The sequence below is a fragment of the Rhinoderma darwinii genome, chromosome 1 (assembly GCF_050947455.1).
Source record: "Rhinoderma darwinii isolate aRhiDar2 chromosome 1, aRhiDar2.hap1, whole genome shotgun sequence".
Lineage (NCBI taxonomy): Eukaryota > Metazoa > Chordata > Amphibia > Anura > Rhinodermatidae > Rhinoderma > Rhinoderma darwinii.
Genome location: NC_134687.1, coordinates 351,760,287 through 351,773,677, shown reverse-complemented (window position 1 = coordinate 351,773,677; position 13,391 = coordinate 351,760,287). Strand labels below are relative to the sequence as shown.

The 13,391-nt window shown below is 39.4% G+C and overlaps 1 protein-coding gene across 10 annotated transcripts in view; it reads left to right on the top strand.

Moving 5' to 3' along the window:
- Window positions 1-13,391, top strand: part of LINGO2 (leucine rich repeat and Ig domain containing 2) — a 1,254,957-nt gene that overhangs the window by 815,790 nt on the left and 425,776 nt on the right. The gene's annotated exons all lie outside the window — the stretch shown is intronic.

Here is a 13,391-nt window from a genome sequence, read left to right as displayed (position 1 = left end):
AAATGTCATGTGGAACTGACTTACACTTTAAATTTAGAACAGGAGATTATTACACCAGCAGTTCTGAGATAAAGACCTTGTAAAAAACACTGGTAAAATCAAGGTAGAATATTGGTTGGGGCCCACTAATAAGAGTGATATTTGGCTGACAATCCAATTTTTAAGGATGACTGCTAAATTAACATTAGTGAATGGACATATGTGATTTTGGTGGCAGTAATATAAATTGCACCTGAAAAAAAACAAACTGTTATATACATACCATTTCTTTCTACAGTGTACACATGGTTTGATCTGGCAATGAGTAGATGACAATTCTGTAGAGTATAAAATGTTGTACACCTCAGTAACAAAAGATATGACACCGCGAAGCGGAAATGGACAACAGTAAGGAAATCAATCATTTTCTTATGCAGGCCTGCTTAAAAAACTGTAGTTAACAAGTTCTCCATTCCGTATAATTTTATTTCACTTTCCTTCACGGGAATATAGGCTCAACTGTTTGTAAGGCCCCTGATATTTGTGGTGTTAAAATAGAACCAACTTAAAAAATTGTCGTTGTGATCCGGGGAGGGTGGGGTGGTGATTGACCCCATCACTTCTCCATAAATCCACCCCTGGAACTCAGACTGCACTGGATGGATCGGAAACGGTATTTCCAAGTTAAGGGATATTATTGAAGTCTCATCATTATCCCCTTTTTATTAAATTTGAGACTCTTAATATTTCCACTATTTTAATATTTACACTAGATGGTTTTTCCACTATGTTATTACAGTCGACTCCTTCCACCCTTACGTTTAGAAACCAATGGGAAGTGGACTATTCACAATGTACTTTTAATGATGGACAATGGTTAGCAGCATATCAAATTATTAATAGAACTTCTCATTGTGCGACTCATTTAGAAGCTTCCACAAAGCTTCTTTACAGATGGTACCTCACACCTTACTGTTTAGCCAAAATATATCCACAGACCTTGAACATATGTTGGAGGTTTAGTGCACATGTAAGGTGTTTAATGCATGAGTGGTGGATGTGGGACCTTATTGAACATCCTTGGGCTTAGCTGTATCTTAAGCTCTAAGAATTATTGTGTTTTGATTTTTTTTATGGGGGTCGCATGTGGCCTTACTGTTTATATTTGGCTGACCTCACTGTTCTCTTCCAAGTTTTAACCAATTCAAGGTCTAGCAAAGCAAAATAATAAAAAAGTACTGAGGTCCCAACAGTCGCTGAAATTCTACAAGTTGGCCATCATAATTGTATTATGGAAGACTTGATAGCTGGGAGAATGGATAAACTAAACTCTGTAAATGGATAAAGTGATTTGTCATATGTAGGTTACGCTTGTTAACTTTGGCAACTAAATCTTGCATTATGTTTTTGTGATCATGGTGGATCATATTCCCTTAAATTCACAATTTGGAGCAAGGATAGTTCTTGTTCTTATTTTTTTTGTTTTTGAGATTCACCCTGTTTAATTGGGTTTTGGGTCTATACCCTACACTGCGGCAGAGAGTTACTTCTGTTTGTCATATTTCTGAACAGCACCTAGATTTGGGTACTTATTACCTGTTATTGGGTTGTACACACATACGCCTATGTGGGCACCTGTTTCGTAAAGTTGCATTGTACCGTCACATAGTTCTCATGGATGGAAATATGTATATTTTCGAGTGTACACTCCTTTCGGCAAATATTAGGTTCTTGTTTTATTTCTTCAAAATGTTACATTTACAGGTCGTTTTTTTGCATGTACAAAAGCTTGTTCTCTTTGTCAATGACGAGCTTCTAAGAATATTGTGTGTTTATGATCAAAATCCAACAAACAACAATAAAAAAAAAGTATCTCGGTCAGATTTTCTGTGCTCTTGTGCGTTCCTGTCTGAGGGCAGCATAGGATAGAGGGGGAGACTCTGAGCTCGGGCATATATAGTTTTAATTCAATATTTTTATGTAAAAAGCTGTAAGGCTTTGTTCACACAATGCAGATTTTCTGAAGGTTTTGTATGTATTTGTTAAGACAAACCCAGGAACGGAAGCTAAACAGAAAAAAAAATATATAAAGGAAGGCCTTATAGGCCTGCTCTCCTGGATCTAATTCTGGCTTTGGCTAAAAATTCATGCAAAATCTGCACTGTGTGAACAAGGCATAAATGCTGCCAGGACACATAGAGAAAGCCTGTGAGTCCTGCTTCCCTCGCCCACACACAGTGATTGACAGCTCTCTCTGTATACACATTCATACAAGAAAGGCTGTTAATGTGTGTCGGAAAAGCAGTAAAGCTATATATCCCAGAGCTCAGCATCCCCTCCTCTATGCTGCACTTATAATGGAGAGCACAGGAGACAGATCCACTATAAATTCGGTGCTCATGTGCATGATCTTTCCAGACACTAGAGGACAAAGGATAGTTTCGACAAATTTAGGAGATTTATTGGTCTTTACCAAATGACTACTGGGAAGGTGTTGGCTTCTATTGTACTCTATCACTACCCCATTTGCAGAAATGTGTGTATTTATTGAATAATCTATAGTAATCAATATCTTTTCTAAGCAAATCATTTGTATATTAAAGAATTTAGAGCCTCTTGTAATAAAACATCCATTTTTAAAGGACAATCTGTTGTTCAGAGCAACCGTGCACAGTGAATTATATCTATAGTCAATTCAGGTTTTAACTGTGATATTGCTCTGCAAACTGGGATATAAAACAGCAGTATAGCAACATATTTAACCCTTTCGCAACACAGACAATTTTTGTTCTTTAATTTTCGTTTCTTCCCTTATTTTATTTTTCCATCGACGTAGCCGTATGACTGCTTGTTTTTTTCAGAACGAGTTGTATTTTTACACTACCGTTCAAAAGTTTAGGGTCACTTAGAAATTCCTTATTTTTGCAAGAAAAAAACAGTTTTTTTCAATGAAGATAACATTAAATTAATCAGAAATACACTCTATACATTGTTAATGTGCTAAATGACTATTCTAGCTGCAAACGTCTGGTTTTTAATGCAATATCTACATAGGTGTATAGAGGCCCATTTCCAGCAACCATCACTCCAGTGTTCTAATGGTACATTGTGTTTGCTAACTGTGTTAGAAGGCTAATGGATGATTAGAAAACACTTGAAAACCCTTGTGCAATTATGTTAGCACCGCTGTAAACAGTTTTGCTGTTTAGAGGAGCTATAAAACTGACCTTCCTTTGAGCTAGTTGAGAATCTGGAGCATTACATTTGTGGGTTCGATTAAACTCTCAAAATGGCTAGAAAAAGAGAGCTTTCATGTGAAACTCGACAGTCTATTCTTGTTCTTAGAAATGAAGGCTATTCCATGCGAGAAATTGCCAAGAAACGGAAGATTTCCTACAACGGTGTGTACTACTCCCTTCAGAGGACAGCACAAACAGGCTCTAACCAGAGTAGAAAGAGAAGTGGGGGGCCACTGCTGCACAACTGAGCAACAAGACAAGTACATTAGAGTCTCTAGTTTGAGAAATAGACGCCTCACAGGTCCTCAACTGGCAGCTTCATTAAATAGTACCCGCAAAACGCCAGTGTCAACGTCTACAGTGAAGAGGCAACTCTGGGATGCTGGCCTTCAGGACAGAGTGGCAAAGAAAAAGCCATTTCTGAGACTGGATAATAAAAGGAAAAGATTAATATGGGCAAAAGCACACAGACATTGGACAGAGGAAGATTGGAAAAAAGTGTTATGGACAGACGAATCAAAGTTTGAGGTGTTTGGATCACACAGAAGAACATTTGTGAGACAACTGAAAAGATGCTGGAAGAGTGCCTGACGCCATCTGTCAAGCATGGTGGAGGTAATGTGATGGTCTGGGGTTGCTTTGGTGCTGGTAAAGTGGGAGATTTGTACAAGGTAAAAGGGATTTTGAATAAGGAAGGCTATCACTCTATTTTGCAACGTCATGCCATACCCTGTGGACAGCCTTGATTGGAGCCAATTTCATCCTACAACAGGACAATGACTCAAAGCACACCTCCAAATTATACAAGAACTATTTAGGGAAGAAGCAGGCAGCTGGTATTCTATCTCTAATGGAGTGGCCAGTGCAGTCACCAGATCTCAACCCCATAGAGCTGTTGTGGGAGCAGCTTGACCGTATGGTACGCAAGAAGTGCCCATCAAGCCAATCCAACTTGTGGGAGGGGCATCTGGAAGCATTGGGTGAAATTTCTCCCGATTACCTCAGCAAATTAACAGCTAGAATGCCAAAGGTCTGCAATGCTGTAATTGCTGCAAATGGAGCATTTATTGATGAAGGCAAAGTTTGAAGGAGAAAATTATTATTTCAAATAAAAATCATTATTTCTAACCTTGTCAATGTCTTGACTATATTTTCTAGTCATTTTGCAACTCATTTGATAAATATACACTACCGTTCAAAAGTTTGGGGTCACCCAGATAATTTTGTGCTTTCCATGAAAACTCACCTTTATATTTATCAAATGAGTTGCAAAATGACTAGAATATATAGTCAAGACATTGATAAGGTTAGAAATAATGATTTTCTCCTTCAAACTTTGCTTTCGTCAAAGAATGCTCCATTTGCAGCAATTACAGCATTGCAGACCTTTGGCATTCTAGCTGTTAATTTGTTGAGGTAATCGGGAGAAATTTTACCCAATGCTTCCAGAAGCCCCTCCCACAAGTTGGATTGGCTTGATGGGCACTTCTTGCGTACCATACGGTCAAGCTGCTCCCACAACAGCTCTATGGGGTTGAGATCTGGTGACTGCACTGGCCACTCCATTAGAGATAGAATACCAGCTGCCTGCTTCTTCCCTAAATAGTTCTTGTATAATTTGGAGGTGTGCTTTGAGTCATTGTCCTGTTGTAGGATGAAATTGACTCCAATCAAGCGCTGTCCACAGGGTATGGCATGGCGTTGCAAAATGGAGTGATAGCCTTCCTTATTCAAAATCCCTTTTACCTTGTACAAATCTCCCACTTTACCAGCACCAAAGCAACTCCAGACCTCACATTACCTCCATCATGCTTGACAGATGGTGTCAGGCACTCTTCCAGCATCTTTGCAGTTGTTCTGCGTCTCACAAATGTTCTTCTGTGTGATCCAAACACCTCAAACTTCGATTCGTTTGTCCATAACACTTTTTTCCAATCTTCCTCTGTCCCATGTTTGTGTGCTTTTGCCCATATTAATCTTTTCCTTTTATTAGCAAGTCTCAGATATGGCTTTTTCTTTGCCACTCTGCCCTGAAGGCCAGCATCCCAGAGTCGCCTCTTCACTGTAGACGTTGACACTGGCGTTTTGCGGGTACTATTTAATGAAGCTGCCAGTTGAGGACCTGTGAGGCGTCTATTTATCAAACTAGAGACTCTAATGTACTTGTCTTGTTGCTCAGTTGTGCAGCGGGGCCTCCCACTTCTCTTTCTACTCTGGTTAGAGCCTGTTTGTGCTGTCCTCTGAAGGGAGTAGTACACACCGTTGTAGGAAATCTTCAGTTTCTTGGCAATTTCTCGCATGGAATAGCCTTCATTTCTAAGAACAAGAATAGACTGTCGAGTTTCACATGAAAGCTCTCTTTTTCTAGCCATTCGAACCCACAAATGTAATGCTCCAGATTCTCAACTAGCTCAAAGGAAGGTCAGTTTTCTAGCTCCTCTAAACAGCAAAACTGTTTACAGCGGTGCTAACATAATTGCACAAGGGTTTTCAAGTGTTTTCTAATCATCCATTAGCCTTCTAACACAGTTAGCAAACACAATGTACCATTAGAACACTGGAGTGATGGTTGCTGGAAATGGGCCTCTATACACCTATGTAGATATTGCATTAAAAACCAGACGTTTGCAGCTAGAATAGTCATTTAGCACATTAACAATGTATAGAGTGTATTTCTGATTAATTTAATGTTATCTTCATTGAAAAAAAACTGTGCTTTTCTTGCAAAAATAAGGAAATTTCTAAGTGACCCTAAACTTTTGAACGGTAGTGTAAGTGTGAGTTTTCATGGAAAACACAAAATTGTTTGGGTGACCCCAAACTTTTGAACGGTAGTGTAAGTGTACTATTTAATGTACTATATAATAATGTAAGACACTATAGTGGAAAAATGTTCAACTTCGGCACACAACAATATAGGGATATGAAAATATATAAATATTATTATATAAAAACATAAACTGGTCAAAAGATGGAATAAAAGATTCAAGAGTCACACAATGATATTGACGTCAACCTGTGCTAGACCAAGTATGAGTGATTTGCATTAGTTTTAAGCAAGTAACAGACACAATATACAGCAACATCAAGTAGAAATAGTCAGACAAAATATCAAAGATATATGGACTGCTGAATGTAAAATGGCGAATGGTAAAATGTAATACGATGAAATCTGATAATTATGCACAATACGCCACAATAAAAAGACTAGTGTATACGTGCTGCAAAACAAGCTCATGGAAGTCAGAAATACCAAAGTAAGGTTGCTGACCAGTGGAAAAAAATGAAGCTTACATACCAATGGACATAGTGACGCACAGAGGAGACGCCTGCACCCGACGCGCGTTTCAGCAACTGCCTTCGTCTGGGGGTCTATAATAATGTACTAGATAATGTACTAAGACATTTTTATAATTATTTTGTGAGGTGGAATGGGAAAAAAAAATACATAAATTCGTATTGACCAACAGTGTTTTTCTGTTGGTCAATACGATTAGCACAATATCAAATTTATGTAGTTTTTTTTAAATCTTTTTCTACTTTTACAAAGTAAAAAAAACTTTGTTACATTTTGTTTTGTGTTGCCATATTCAGAGACACATAACTTTTTTATTTTTCCTTTGATGAAGCTGTGTAAGGACCGTTTTTTGCAGGGCTGGCTGTAGTTTTTTAGGTACTTTTGGGGTGCATATACGACTTTTTGGTTACTTTTTATTCCATTTTTTTGGGGAAGTGATGTGACAAAAAAAAAGCAATTCTGCCAATGTGAATTTCTTTTTTCTTATGGCATTCACCAGGCAGATTAAATAACGTTCTATTTTTAATAATTTGAACGTTGAGGGCATGGTTAGACGTGGCGGAATTGCTGCAGACACTGTCCGCATCAATGCCGCACATAATCCGCGTTGCGGATTCCGTTGCGGATTTGGCTAAAATGTTAAGTAAAATGCTGCGGATTTGTCCTTGCGGATTCAGGTTCGGATCACACCCTGCTCTTTTTCAAACATCCCATCCCAGTCTGGGCATAGACCTCCACACACATATGTCCAGCCTAGATCCTTTGTGTCGCGTTCACTATACCCTGCACTGGAGGTGTTCCACATTTCGGGACGGTTATGTACCTGAAAAACAAATAGACAGTGCATATTGAAGTTTGATTTGTACTTATGAATAATGTTATATATGTTATATGTTTATCTTTGTAATTAATGTTTACATACTGCAGATGCTGCTATTCAGACATCATACATACAAGAAAACATGATATAAACATGTAAAGTTACTGACAAGGTTAATAAGAGTTGGCACTTCCATATCCATTCGCCTATATCTGGTTATGGTAATAGCTCTGTGTTCGTGTAATAAGCCTGGAAGGCGAAAATGGAGGTTTTCTCTTCCTCATCAGAATGATGAAATATCCTGTTCCAGAAAGAAATCCGCAACGCAACATACAGCAAATCCACAACACACATTACATCTGCGGATTTTATTGCGTAATTTTGAAACTCCATTGAAGTTAATGGGGAAATTCCGCAACAAGTCCGCAACAAGAACACAACAGACAGTGCATGCTGCGGTCAGAAAATTCTGCACCGCAGCCTATGTTCCACAGCGAAGTTAACTAAAAAGGTGTTTAAACCAATGGACAAACTGTCTGCTGCAGATTTCCACTGCGGACTGTCCGCAGTGGAATTCCACAGCAATTCCGCTAGGTCTGAACGTGCCCTTATAGATGCGAAGTTACCAATTATGTTAACTATTTTTTTTTGCTTGCATTATTCTTTGCAAGAAATTGGAAAATATTTTATTTTGAAACATTTTTACCAATGTTATTAGAATTTTTTTCTTTTTTTTTCTTTGGCTTTATCTGTGCTCTACTATTAAGTCCTGCCTCAGGCAAGGCTTAATAATAGGGCACTGATAGCAGACCTGGAGGCCGGCAACCGATTTCCTCCTGGGAGACAAAGAAATCTCCCTGCCACTGTCTAACCGCTGAGATGCCGCGATTGCTATTGACAGCGGTATCTGAGGGTTTAAATGACCGGGATCGGAGTTAAGTTGGCAAGTGTCAGCTGTATGAAATAGCCTGTAACAGCCGCATATGACCCGTGCCATGTTGGGGTTGTGCACATGGGTTGTATATGTACAGCGGATGTCGCAAGGGGGTCAAAGCTTGTATATTAGCACACGACAAGGTAGTTTTATTTTTCTGTAAATTGCATTCATGGACGAAAGACTGCAGTAGCAGTAAGGCAATGACTTAAAAGAGCAACTTTAATCATAACACTTTATTTTAGAGTTACTATATATGCAATTTTGCTAATATATTCTCATAGATTCACAAAACTCTAGATGTAGTGATATTTGTAGGGTTACCGTGGTGTATTTAAAAAGCTTGATGGTCTTTCCCCCCTAGAAGACGAGTAATGGAAAAGTGATGGTTAAAAACTTCACGGTGGACCAGATTATTTAACATTAAAATCATCTTTCATGAAAAAAATAACTTGTTATATTTAATGGCTGTGCTTGAGATGATACAATATTAAATATACTTTGAAAATCAGATTCTCATTTGGTTTTTCTACATCACGTAATAACCTAGGAGGGAGATAAATGTTTTATAATATGACTTGTGTGACCTTTACTATGGAGTCTTATTGCTATACTGAACACAAGGAACATTTAAAAGGGTTTAGCTGCTAGTATCTCTGTTGTCATAGCAACTGGTTATTGAAGGCTATTTGTCAGCGAAGTGTATAGAAGTTTTTAAGCTGTATGTGCTCACTTTCTAGACTAGAGGCGAGCGGGATTAATCCAATCAAAGGTCATCACCTTGTTATACTCTACAAGAGTACTCATGAACTCGGCAACATCCAAACACAAACCAAACAGTTCTTAGTGACAATACAATCCTTTTCTTTTTTGCTTAAAGGGTAACTACACGTTTGACAAACTTTTTGACATGTCATAGTGACATGTCAGAAGTTTGGATTGGTGGAGGTCCGAGCACTGAGACCCCCACCAATCGCTAGAATGAAGCAGCTGAAGCGCTCATGGGAGCGCTCAGCCGCTTCGTGTCTGTTCGGCTTTTTCCGGAAATAAATGTATCGGTGTACGGACTCTATATAGTCCAGGGTGAGTATGGGCTAATTACATATTAAATTAATATGCACGCTGGCCCTTTAAGGCACCTACGGGACACCACAGAAGGAAGTGGAAGTGAGCGCTGGCGTCTCGTGAGCCACAGATCCATGGCTGCGGCCGTCGGGAGGTGAGTAATTCCGACGGCCCGTGGCCATGGGTGTTACAATAAGCACATTGGTATGGCAGACCTAGGGCCTTTGTTAGGACCCCAGCTGCCATAGAAACCCAGCTGCACGCCACAATCACGTGTTGGGGTGGTGTCAAACTCCTTACGTGCCACGGTTGCTATTAACTGCGCCATCTATGGGGTTAAATGGCTGTTGGAGTGTGGAATACTGGCGATAATTTCAAGTGATTTTCCCCAGCGAATCCACTACATGTGAACATAGCCTACAGATGTCTCTATTTTATAATATTCAATGCAGTATTCCAAGAGAAGAGCGCTGGTTGCCAGTGGAACTAGCATAGAGTAGTGGAAGCTTTTCTGCAGTAAAAGAATGTTTTTCATCATGCTTGTCCTAGGACTTGATGTGTTCATGATTTTTATGAGTTCAGAATTTTTGGCTTAATCAAGAAAAGAAAACATATGGATAACTTCTTAATAATAATCCTACGTGCATAACAGTTCTATGGGGACTTCTAAAGAGCTTAGAGGTTATATCTTCACTGCTTCCACTAAGGCCCCCTGTACACGGCCGTAGCCTTGTGTATGGTCTGTGATTACAGCACGGACGGCCGTGGACTGTCACCCGCATCTGTGGGCCGTGGTAAAATGATAAAGTATAGGAGCATGGGCCGTAAATGCAAAAAATAGGAAATGTCCTTTTTTTGGCGAGTCATTTCTACAGCCTGGACACTTACCTGTAATTATACGGGAAGGTGTATGTGGCCCATAGAAGTGAATGGATCAGTATTTTTATCCGCAATTACGGATCCGTAAAAATTACGGTCGTGTGCATGAGGCTTAACCAGTCTGTATTGCATTCTTCTTGCACAGGTAGCTCATACCTACAGTACATAAGGAATACACAACAATTCAAAAGTGTTGCTATAATCTCTATACATCCAATATAGATCAAGTGGCATGGGCTATGTTCAGACCTCATTTTTATACTGCTTTCCCCTTTCCTCGTAGATTGTAAGGTCTCGCCTGCATGGTCCTCCCTCCTTCTGTACCAGTCTGTCACTAGGCAAACTCATGCTTATTGTACTTGTTGTTTTTATTGTCTCATGTTATGTGTTTAAACTCATCTGTATTTCATATGTACAGCACCCATGAATTAATGGCACTTTAAAACAAGTAAGGCTTCATTCACATCTGGATTAGGGTCCCATTCTGACATGCCGTCTGAGTTTTCCGTCAGAACCGGACCCTGATTGAAAAGTTTAGCATAGTGCCTTACGTTGGCATCAAGGGTGGATGCAGTGAAGTCTCTCTTTAAAAAATACATATATCATTTTTTTTTTTATGTAACAGTTTGGTGAAATGCGCAGTAATGTGTAATGTAAACCTTTAATTAGATTGGGATTTCTTCTGCACACAATTCTTCCAATGTAAATAATACATAATAGATAAATAAAATATATTTTCATTTAGAAGTTTGTAAAAGCAGCAAACAAATGAAGCTTTATGAGCACGAACGGGTTACATTTGGCTATCATTATTCATAATCCACATTGAATAAATGTGTTTTATCACTGTATTATTAATAACCCCACATAATGCAACTTCTGGAGATGTGATTTTCTTCATTGCCTGATCACTAAAGCTGTGGAATATTCACTTCAAAGCTAGTGATCATATAATAATTCCTGTCATAGCACCATCACGGCATAATTATTGTCCACAATGTTCTTCCCATCAAGCCTCACTATTTATCCTTCAAAGCAGCACTATCCCTGAAGAATAGCTTTTTTTTTTTAACCTTACAGTAGATGTGATCTGTGGTCCCCTGGAAACTCACCGCTAAGATATTTATAGTGATTTTTATGATGGTTTTAACAAATACGTATTGCTGCAGGGTCACCTAACAAAAAACACAAGTAACAATGTCACAACCCAAGTGTTCGTGCCTTGTGTACTCTATTACTCAGACACCAGGAAACCCTTTATTCACCTTTATAGTATAAAGAAGTAGGTATTCAATATCACTTTTTCCTTTATAAATGAACTGTTAAGTGGAACATAGTACCTGGTTATTAGCATACTTCAAATGGAATATTATTCACTGAGGACACAGCACTTACTGGGCATATTTGTCAATGTAATTACAAGTTTACTTTTTCTGCCCATTTTATAATGTGCGACCTATTTACAAAAGGTTTCCACCACTTTACCACCCAGAAGAGTGGCATTGAACTACAAGATCTACATAATGTACATCAGTAGCTGTGTCATATTCCTCACTCAATGCAAATTATCTTGAGAATATGTCACATACCACTCAGTAAATGCACACTAGTGAACCACTCGGTGTATTAGTAAATGTGGCTGACTGTGTACACTTGTTCCACTTATGTAATTTCAAGGGCAGCAGAAATGTGGCTGCAAAAGCTATCATGCAGCTGCAGATTGGGTATTTGACTGTTACCAACACCCAAGCAGGATTCAAAAGTGGTTTAAAACTGTATCAGTTTCACCATTGCTATATACAGTGCACTGAATGAGTTCAAAGATGGTGGCAGTGCCACTTCATATATTAATCCAGGTAAAATAACTACTCCCTCGCATAAATATCCCAAATCTTTAGTCAATACCTAAATCTGTACATTTTGGATATTAAAATACACTTTAGAACAGGGGTCTCAAACTCGGCCGGGTAAATGGGCCGCACATAGAAAAAAAGTGTGAAGTTGATGGGCTGCATTACTTTTAAATTTGATAAAATACAAAATTATTGTTAATCAATTAGTTATTTGAATTACTATAACAATACTACATTACTATAATAATACTACATTACTATAACAATACTACATCACTATAATACTAGATTACTATAACAATACTACATTACTATAATAATACCGCTAGGTTTAAACTTACCAGAAATGTGCGCGTTTACTCCATGTGCTTAATTTAACAATCCAGTTTTCCAGTTTAAGTGTCGCTAAATGCAGTCTGGCTGCTCAGTTAGCAGTGTTTGGCAGACACAAGAATGTCAAGATTGGGCAGTGCCTTTTTAGATAGTGCCACAGTGCCCCCTGTAGATACTGCCACACCCCAATAGATAATGTCACAGTGCCCTCTGTAGATGGAGCCACACCCCCTAGATAATTCCCCAGTGCCCTCTGTCGATAATGTCACAGTGCCTTCTGTAGGTAATGCCACACCCCTCATAGTTAATGCAACAGTGCCCGCTGTAGAGAGTGCCAGGCCCTCCTAGCTAAGGCCACAGTACCCTCTATAGATAATTCCCCAGTGCCCTCTGTAGATAATGCCAGAGCGCCCTTTGTAGATAGTGCCACACACACCACTTTGTAGATAGTGCCACACAAACCCCTTTGTAGATAGCTCCATTGGGGCTCCCTCTAGGAGTGGAATCCCCAGTCAAAGCGTTGCCAGCACTTTGGCCGGGGATTCCTTTTCTGGAGGAGCCCCTGAAGTCACTGCCCATATATGGACAGTGACGTGAGATGCCTCGTCTATTAGCGGAATCCCCAACCAGTGCATCGGCAACGCGCTGGCCAGGTATTCCGGTCCAAAAGGAGACAGTGACATCACTGTTTATATATAGAAAGCTACGTCAGAGGCCTTGTCTATCAGCGGAATCTCCGACCAGATCGCTCTGGCTGGGGAATCCACTCCTATAGGGCCCCAATGAAGTTATCTATAGAGAGGAGTGTAGCGCTTTCCACAGGGTGGGGTGTGTGGTGTGGCATTATCTACAAGGGGGTGTGTGGTGCTTCTCCTTTGGCCCCAGATGACAGCTTCAGGGGCCTCAAGCGGTCCGTGGGCCACGTGTTTGAGATATCTGCTTTAGAGAATAAGTAACCCATTGTAAAACTCTATTTTACATTCACTTTACA